Here is a 10,795-nt window from a genome sequence, read left to right as displayed (position 1 = left end):
TACAGTCTCTCTTCCTTAAAAAGAGTTTAGTCCTCTAAACTCGAGTTACCTTCGTTTTGGAAGAAAACAGGACTTAGTGGAAACAGTTCAGGATATCTTTTAGCCATGTCATCTTCCCTCTCCCAAGTGGCATACACGCCACCATGGTTTTGCCAATCAACTTTCACTAACGGGATCTCTTTGTTTCTCAACTTCTTGATCTGTCTGTTTACAATCTGAATAGGCCGTTCCTCATAAGTGTAGTCATCACTCAGCACTACACGAGTAGGCTCTATCACATGGAAAGGATCCCGGAGGTAGTCCCTTAACATAGAAATGTGGAAGACATTGTGCATATGCTTCATTTCAGGAGGAAGCGCAACTTGATACGCCACCAGATTGATTTTCTCAATAATCTCATATGGTCCGACGTACCTCGGTGCTAACTTGCCTTTGACTCCGAAACGAGTCTGGCCTTTCATCGGTGTCACTTTCACAAAAACGTGATCACCTACTTCATATTCTCTATCTCGTCTTCTGACATCAGCATAACTTTTCTGTCTGCTCTGTGCAGTTTTCAGTCTCTGTTGTATCAGTTTCACTTTCTCAGTCGTTTCGTATACAATCTCGGGCCCAAGCAAAGGCCCATCTCCAACTTCTGCCCAGCAAATCGGAGATCTACATTTTCTGCCATACAATGTCTCGAAAGGCGCCATACCAATACTTAAATGATAGCTGTTGTTGTAGGCGAATTCAGCTAAGGGCAAATGACTTTCCCAGTTTCCCTGAAAATCAAGGACACACATTCTCAGTAAATCCTCCAGAGTTTGGATGGTCCTTTCTGACTGGCCATCGGTCTGAGGATGATAAGCACTACTCAGTCTCAATTCGGTATCCAATGCAGTCTGTAAACTTTGCCAAAATCTCGATGTAAACTTCGAATCCCTGTTAGAAACAATGGACACAGGCACTCCATGCAGTCTAACAATTTCATCAATATAGAGTATAGCCAATTTGTCCGCATTATAAATTGTCTTAACAGGTAAGAAGTGAGCAGATTTAGTCAGTCTATCAACAATAACCCAAATTGAGTCCATACCTTTACTGGAGCGAGGCAATCCTACAATAAAATCCATGGTAATATGTTTCCATTTCCACTCCGGTATGGGTAAGGGCTGCAATAAGCCTGCGGGTCGTTGATGTTCGGCTTTGACTTGTTGGCAATGAAGACATTTCGATACAAAATAAGTAATTTCTTTCTTCATTCCCGGCCACCAGAAATTTAGTTTCAGGTCTTGGTACATTTTCGTATTCCCTGGATGGATAGAAAATTTTGAATTGTGGCCCTCTTGCAGAACTCTTCTTTTTAATTCAGTATCATTTGGTACACACAGTCTTTCTTGGAATTTCAGTACATTACTTTCAAATTTGAAACCCGGTCTTGGTTTAGTTTCCCTTTCTTCGATAATCTTCTTCAAGAAGTCATCCAGTTGCTGTTTCTCTTTAATCTCTTCAATCAGTGCTGGTTGAGCAGAAATAGCAACTATTGTTCCACCTTGTTCTCGTAAAACAATTTCAGTTTTCGATTTTTCAAGGTCACAAAGTAATTCTTTCTGCCCGGTAAGCAAACAGGCTAAATTTCCAATCGATTTTCGGCTCAGTGCATCGGCAACGGTGTTGGCTTTTCTCGGATGGTACAAAATCTGTAGGTCATAGTCTTTAATCAGTTCTAGCCATCTCTGCTGTCTCATGTTCAGTTCTTTCTGTGTGAAGAAATATTTCAGACTCTTGTGGTCGGTATATACTTCACATGTCGCCCCATACAGATAGTGACGCCAGATTTTCAGTGCAAATACTACTGCAGCAAGTTCTAGACAATGGGTCGGGTAGTTCTTTTCATGCGGTCTCAGTGGTCGGGAAGCATAAGCAATAACTCTCCCATTCTGCATTAAAACACATCCCAAACCCTTATGAGAAGCATCACTAAATACAGTATAACCATCCGTACCTGAAGGTAAGGTAAGAACCGGTACAGTCACAAGTCGAGTTTTCAACTCTTGGAAAGCAGATTCCCTTTGGTCAGTCCAGTCAAACGATCTCCCCTTCTGAGTTAACTGAGTCAATGGTAAGGCAATTTTGGAGAAATCTTTGACAAATCTTCTGTAATACCTAGCTAGTCCCAAAAAGCTTCGGACTTCTGTCACATTTGTTGTTCTAGGCCAGTTTACTACAATTTTCTGTGGATCAACGGAAATTCCATCTTTGCTAACAACATGCCCCAAAAACATAACATGATCAAGCCAAAATTCACATTTAGACAGTTTAGCATAAAGTTTCTGTTCTCTCAGGGTCTGTAGGGCAAGTCTCAGATGATGTTCATGTTCTTCTATACTTTTGGAGTAAATCAGTATGTCATCAATGAATACTACAATAAAGTCATCAAGGTATGGTTTAAAGATTCTGTTCATGAGGTCCATAAATGCAACAGGTGCATTGGTAACTCCGAAAGGCATAACTAAAAATTCGTAATGTCCATACCTCGTTCGAAAAGCAGTTTTGTCAATGTCTTCTGGTTTAACTTTCAACTGATGGTATCCTGATCTGAGGTCGTTCTTAGGGAACACTTGAGCACCCTGTAACTGATCAAATAAGTCATCAATACGTGGCAATGAGTATTTATTTTTCACAGTTACCTTGTTCAGTTCACGGTAGTCAATACACAGTCTCAGTGAGCCGTCTTTCTTCTTCACAAATAAAACAGGAGCGCCCCATGGCGAAGTGCTAGGCCTGATGGACTTCTTATCTTGTAGTTCTTGCAGTTGCACTTTCAATTCTTTCAGTTCAGTTGGAGCCATTCGGTAAGGAACTTTAGACACTGGCTGCGTTCCCGGAATCATATCAACGGTAAATTCAATCTCCCTGTTAATCAAATCCCCTGGTAGATTATCTGGAAAAACATCTGGGAATTCTCTGACTATAGGAATACTGTTCACGTTAGCATTATCATCAGTAGATACAGTCAATACAGAACACAGATATCCCTTACACCCATTTCTAATCAATTTAACAGCTTTCACAGATGAAATCAAATACGGAGGCGGTACTACTCCAACCCCATTAAACACAAATTCGGGTAAACTCGGTGGACGGAAAACTACTTGTTTCGTTACACAGTCTATCGCAGCATGGTATTTCGTTAACCAGTCCATTCCCAATATTACATCAAAATGATCAATGTTCAGAGGCAGTAAGTCAATAAACAAATGTGCATCTCCAACAATAATTTCACAAGCAGGGTACATATATGCACAGGTCATAGATCCCCCAATGGGTGATGATAGAGCTAACAGATAATTCGTGGGTTCTAATGGTCTATTCAGTTTTCGCGAAAAAGCATGCGACACATATGAATGCGTAGACCCCGAATCAATCAGTACATAAGCATTTTGAGTACAAATAGAGAGAATACCTGACACAACGGTCTCGGTATTCTGCACGTCTCCCGGTACTAGGGCGAACACTCGGCCCTGCCTCATGGGCTCTTTCCCAGTAGCTTTGGGGTTCGGTTTTGGTGCAACAGTTGATGCTGCCACGCTTGGTGCAGCTTTACTACTGGCTTGTGTAGCAGAGGGGCAGTCTTTAACCATGTGGCCCACCTTGCCACACCTGTAACAGGCTCCAGATATTTTGTAACAGACCCCTTTGTGCTTCTTGCCACACTCAGAACAGGGTGGTATGAAACCACTTCTTTGGCTGGGGATAGTTGTTGACCCCGTATTCTGTTTCTTGTTCAATGGGTTATGCTTGCCTTTCTTGAATTTAAAGCCCTGCCTTTTACCACGCTATTCAGACACTGGTGTTTCAGTTTTCAGTGCTTCGATGTTCGATTCAGCCCTCAAGGCTCAGTCAAGAACATTTACATAATTCGGTAGTTTCAGAACATTTATTCTGTCGAGTATTGCAACATTAAGGCCGCCTTCAAACTTTTTGGCCTTCTTGTGGTCAGTGTCAACCATATGTGGTGCATAATGGGCAAGTTCAGTAAATTTTGTTTCATATTCAGCAACAGACATTGTGCCATGTCTCAGCTGTTCAAATTCAGTCACTTTTCTGTCCCTAACACACTGAGGGAATACTTTTCAAAGAAGGCTCCTTTGAATTGAGCCCAAGTCATAACAGTATTGTCATTACGGATAAGCATCCACCACCTTTTAGCTTCTTCTTGCAGAGTAAAGGTGGCCAATAGCACTTTATGTGCTTCGGAGCACGGAAAAACCTCAAACAATTTTTCTGTCTCGAGAACCCATGCTTCAGCCTTTAACAGTTCAAGGCCTCCCTGGAAGGATGGCGGTTTCATTTTGCTGAACTTATGGGTGAGAGCAATTATGTCCCCATCATTAACATTCACATTCTGCTCTGGCTGTACCGGAGGAGGAGGTGGGGGCTGTTGATTCTGTTGTTGATCTAGTCTTTCAATTATTAATTCCATCATTTTTTCCAGTCTTGCCATTCTTGCCTCAGAGGATGAGGATTCAGATTCATTTGCAGTTCTCGCATTATCCATTTCACTATATTCAGTTATAGCAGTTATCAACATAGGCAGTCATTTGTTTAAACAGATTAACACATTAGCATACATTCAGTCATGTCATAGCCACACACACTTATCATGCTCATGTAATGCCCCAATCGCTTTTCTAGGACATCCTATAGCTCATTGGGACACGTGTGTGCGGTATAACTCGTGGTAAGTATCGCTCTGATACCACTCTGTCACGACCCAAACCCGCCCCTATGGGTTTAGCACCGTAATCGACCAGTAATCCGAGATTACCGAAGGCCTGCTTAACAGTAATATAGTAATACAGAGTACAGGGGCTGGCGGAAACCAATACAGTAATTAAATAATGTCCAATGAGCTGTGACAGTCTATATGCAAAAAGACTTTTCATTCAAATATACACAGTCAGACAAAACAGTATGTACATATATACAATCATTCAGTTCAAGGACCTAATCCCTATTAAACAGTACGGTAACAGTTTACAGTTCACAAGACAGAACAGGAGGGGGAAAACTAAAACACCCCTTAGCCATAACTTGACGGGCTCGGAACCTCGCAGTGAGGCACATAGGTTGGCTTGACAAAACTGGAGTTTACCCCGGCGCTTCTAGCTGCGGTCTGGTGCCTGTACACCTACATATATATATGAACAGTGAGCTACAGCCCAGTGAATAACGTAATGCGTAAAGAGGTTAAGAACGAATGTCCTTTCAGTATTGAAAATAGTCAGTTGATTCAGTATATCAGTCATTCAGTCATAACAGTCATATGTGGTACATCCATTACCATAACAGTACAGTAAACAGTAGGTCTTAAAAGACCGAACAGTAAATGATGGCCATCAATCAGTAAACAGTAGTGGTTCCAACAAGGGAACCGACAGAGATCTCTATAACAGTAACAGTAAACAGTAGTTGCTAAGGATGCCACAATACAGTTCAGAATATAGGACAAACATTCATTCAATTAACAGTATCAGTTCAGAAAGCAGTACAGTTCAATTGCTCAGAAGACAATCATTTTGAACATATCTTTACACAGTTGTTACTCATAGAGTTCTGGGCTACAGTAAAGCTAGAGTGCGTCCCCAGTCGCCAACCCTACACAGTTACAGATTGAACACACACTAAGCTACATAGTTGGGAAAGATAATAACTTAATCCCTAATTTGCCTCGGTGTGGTTCTACATCTGTATCCTCATTAAGATGTCTTAAACTAGGCCTAAGAATGCCTAGGATGGGATGAGGATGAAAAGATGCACTTTAAAAGTATTTTCAGAATTTTCAGAAAACAGGGGTCACGCTCGAGCTTAGTTTACTCCGCTCGAGCGGACATGCAGACAAAGGTCTCCGCTCGAGCGTAGAATTACCCGCTCGAGCGTTCTGCAAAACAGTCAAAAGTGCTGGATAGGTGAAAATCACGCTCGATTGGGCGCTCGACACCTGCTCGAGCATGAGACACAATGTCCCGCTCGAGCGTCAATTATTCCACTCGAGCGGACTTCAAAACAGAACAAAATGCTCGGAGCACGAATTACACGCTTGAGCGCCAGTCACCCCGCTCGAGCGTGAGTCCAAATTCTGGAAATTCTAGATTTGAACTTCAAGCTCAAAACCAAGTTCAAACGCATCAAAACCCATCCTCTTGGGCTAATTTTCCAGAAAACTCCTCAAAACTCATAGTTTAACATGATTCAAAGCTCAATTTGTAAAATCAAAGCCCAAGGGAAGATCAATTAAACACAATTTCAAACCATCTTTCAAGAACATAATCCAAGCATGACATGCATGAGTTTAGCTAGCTTCTAAGCTTCCAAAACATGCTCCAATGAGCCAATTCTTTTCAAAACAAGATGAAATCATGGACTTAACATATTATGAGCATGCATGTAACATTTTGCCATGAAAACAACTCAAACTCAACAATCCAAACATGCATGCATGAATTAAGCTATAGTTCAACATGTTAGAACTAAATTATGACTTAGCTCCTCAATTAGACATGAACCATGCATGAATCAACTTAAAGACACAATCAAGAGGATGAAATTCATACCTAGGTTCCTTAATTACTAGTCTTGAGGTTCAATCTAGCAAGAACTCCTTTCAATCCCTCCAATTTCCAAGCAATTCTAGATGAAATCACCCAATCTCCCTATTCTCACTCTCTAGTCGGCAATAACAAGGGAAATGAGCTGAGCAAATGTTTGATCTAGGTGTAATAAGGCTCAAAGGTGGTCTTAGATAGTGGCCACTCACAATGGCAAAATAGTAATTAAGTCAACAATGTAATTTATCAATAATTAACCTAATTTAATCATACCAAATCACATTTTAACTAAATATGCCATAAAATCCTATAAATTCTAATGAACACAGAACATTAATCAGTTTCAGATTCGGTCGCCGATAAGGCCTTCAATTCGCAATTTAACCACAAGGGCATGAACAGATAATCAAATAGTCAACAGATAGACATACAATTAAACATATATACTTAATCAATTCAGTTCCAGATTTCAGTCAATCAGTTCAGTACTTCAATCAATTCAGTTACAAATCATAATCAGTCTCAGTTTAGCAGTAATCAGTGGTTAATCGGTAAACAGTGACGAGGGTTGTTACACCGTCAATATGAATGTTCATACTGTCAATGTGAATATTCATATCGTTAATGTGTAGGGGCCCGGTCCATGTCGAGTCTCGTGGGTGTCTGAAAAAATTCGAGTCGGGCCGGGCCGGCCCATGGGCCAAAAAATTAAGCCAAGGCCCTAGCCTTGGCACAGGGTATTCGGACTTTGAGTGGGCCGGTGGGTCGAGCCTCGACTTGGGTCGGGCTTGGGCGGGCTTGGCCGTTTTTTTTAATTTTTTTTAATTTTTTCTACCAAAATTTTATTATTTTTCACAAAAAAGACACTAGGACTCGACGCGGGCGAGGCCTTGGACCAAGCCTTGAATAGGCCTTAATTAGGCCGAAAGGCCTGGCTGGGCTTCAAAGTGATGGCCCAGGCCCTAGCCTAGGGTCTCGGACTAGGCTCGAGCCCGGGCCCAAACGAGCCATTCCCGGGCCGTGGACGGGCTTTGGGCAGTCTACGTTCTTTTTGACTATTCCATTAAGTCCTATTTGAGGTAAGAAGACCAAAATATCATTTTCATCTACTTATATTCTATTTAGTCTAAATTATTTTCTTATGTTTCAATAAGTCCTATGGGAGACAAAATTACCAAAATACCCATAATGTGAATGTTTACATCGTCAATGTGAATGTTCATATCATCAATGCGTAAAGCCCCGGGCCAGCCCATATCGAGCCTCGTGGGTGTCCGAAAAAATCCGGGCCAGGCTGGCCCACGGGTCAAAAAATTAGGCCCAGGCCCTAGTCCTGGCACAAGGGTATTCGGGCTTTGGACGGGTCGATGGATCGAGCTTTGGGTTGGGCCGGTGGGCTTGGGCCTAGCTTCGAGCTTAGGTCGTGCTTGGACGGGCCTGGCCATTTTTTTTTAATTCTTCTTAATTTTTTCTACCAAAATTTTATTATTTTTCACAAAAAAAGACATTGCGCCTCTAGCGGGCTGGGCCTCGGACCGAGTCTTGAATAGGCTTTAAGTGGGCCGATGGGCCGGGCTTCAAAGTGATGGCCTAGGCCCTAGCCTAGGGTCTCGGACATGCTCGGGCCTGGACCCAAACGAGCATGCCCCGGGCCGTGGGCGAGCTGCAGGCAGCCCACGGACTGCAAGCCAATTCTACATTCCTATCAATGTGCATGTTAACATGTCAATGTGAATATTCACATTGTCAACGGGCCAGGCCGGGCCAACCCCGGGCCGCGGGAGAGCTTCATGCAACGGGCAAATTTTACACTCCTATCAACGTTAATGTTAACATGTCAATGTGAATATTCACATTGTCACAAGTCGGGCCAGGGCCGCCTCGGGCTACGGTCGGGCTTCGGGCTAATTTTACACTTTTATCAATGTGAATGTTAACATGTCAATGTGAATATTCACATTGTCAACGGGCCGGGTCTGGCTCGCCCTGGGCTGCTAGCCAATTTTATACTCTTATCAATATGAATGTTAACATGTCAATGTGAATATTCACATTGTCAACAGGCCGGGCTGGGCTCGCCCCGGGCCACCTACGGGCTGTGGGCGGGTTTCGGGCAGCCACGGGACGCGGGCTAATTTTACACTCCTATCAATGTGAATGTTAACATGTCAATGTCTATATTCACATTGTCAATGAGCCGGGCCCGCCCCAGGCCGCGAGCTAATTTTATACTCTTATCAATGTGAATGTTAACATGTTAATGTGAATATTCACATTGTCAATGAGCCAGACTGGGCCCGCCCCGAGTTGCGTGCGGGTTTCGCGTCGCCACGGGACGCAGGCCAATTTTACACTCCTATTAATGTAAATGTTAACATGTCAATGTGAATATTCACATTGTCAACAGGCCGGGCCCGTCCCGGCTCGCGAGCGGGTTTCGGGCCGCCCACGGGCCAATTTTACATTCCTACCAATGTGAATTTTAAAATATGAATGTTCACATCATAAAATTGCTAACCGTTCAAAAAATATTTATAAGGGTATCAAAATTAAATATAAGGGCATAAGTATTCAAGAAAATAGTGTAAATCAAGAAAAATGATTTTATGGAATAAAACTATACATATATGGGACTAAATGGGTTAAAAAATTCCTTCATGGAATTCTTGGATTAAAACACTTCTAAATGGGATTTATCAATAAAAATTCTGTTTAAAAAAGATGGTAATCTAAGGATTGTTTTGTATATGATTTATAAGTTAATTTTTTTATTTATTATAAAAAAAGTATAAAATAATAAAAAGGTAAAATAATCAAAATAAGCCTCCGTTTGGGAAGTGGGTTGGCTTTTTGGCTTTTTTGGCTATTTTAGCCTGGGCTTAAAAGCTTGGTTTGGGAAGGGCTTTTCGGCTTTTTGGCTTTTTTGAGTTTTTTTGTGAGAGAAGAATGTAATGATTATGGGTTTGATGTGATGTTTTGTTTGTTATGGCTAAAATAGCCTATTTTGTTTTTTGTGGCTAAAATAGCCAAAAAAGCCTGCAAACCCACTTGCCAAACACAGGCTCAGTAAGTCGACTTTTTTAGATGTTGCCAAAAGAGAATCATTAGTACTAGTAGTTTAAGAAAAAATCTAATTGGTCCTTGTAACTTCAATTTTATCAACATAAACCCTACAATTGCCAATTCGTTTCAAAGTTGTGTCTCCATATGTTGTCGTTAACATGTTGGACAAAAAAAAAAAAAAATGCGAAATTAGAGAGACCAAAATGTAATTTATAAAAAGAAAATATTATTTTACTCTTCAAACTATCACTCAAAAATCAATTAAACATCTGTTATTTTAATAATATCAACTCTATATTCAAACTATTCAATTTTGTATGAATTTTACCCCACCGTCAATTGCCGTCTATAATCAAACATAAGTTGTTCATGAGGCACCCAAAATTTATTTAAAATTTCATTTTATTCCCCAAACGATAATCAAAATATCAATTAAACCCCTGAATAAAATGAAGTTTGGAGTTCTAATTGATATTTTACAGATAATTTGGGATAAAATGAAATTTCAAACGAATTTTCAATTCTACATTTGCAACTTTAGCAGCGAACGACGAGGATTAAATTGATCTAAAATCAAATATTTTAGGTATAAAATTGATATTATAAAAAAAAGTGGGGGTTGAATTGATTTTGAATTAATAATTTGGGAGACAAAATGATAATTCATCATTTAAAAAATACAATAGGAACCACCAGTAATTTATTCAATTTTCTTTCTTGAGTGGGAAGTTCTAAATTTTCACTTGAGTTGCACATATCCTTCTTCTTCCAAAATACTAATCGCAATTGACGGAGGGACCTCATTGCAATGTAACTGGAAGTGAGGGATATAAATTAATTAAATTGAAATTGCGGGAACCAAAATGAAATTTTGCTCAAACTAACGTAAACATAGGACTTAAAGTATAAAATTTAACATTTTCGACAAAATATAATAAAATAAATTGGGAAAGTTACACTGATAATGAAAGTGTGAGAGAAAGTAATGGAACGTCGATTGCGAGATACAACAGATGTGTCAGAGAATCAATTTGGATTATGCCTAGTAGAGTAATAATGGAAGCGATCTATCTTTTGAGGAGAGTAATAGAAAAGTATAAAGATAAAAAAAGAGACATTCATATGGTTTTTATTGATCT

This window comes from Camellia sinensis, chromosome 10 (genome assembly GCF_055761805.1).
Source record: "Camellia sinensis isolate YWXY chromosome 10, ASM5576180v1, whole genome shotgun sequence".
NCBI lineage: Eukaryota > Viridiplantae > Streptophyta > Magnoliopsida > Ericales > Theaceae > Camellia > Camellia sinensis.
The sequence above is the reverse complement of the archived record's forward strand: the minus strand, read 5'-3'. Positions refer to the sequence as shown.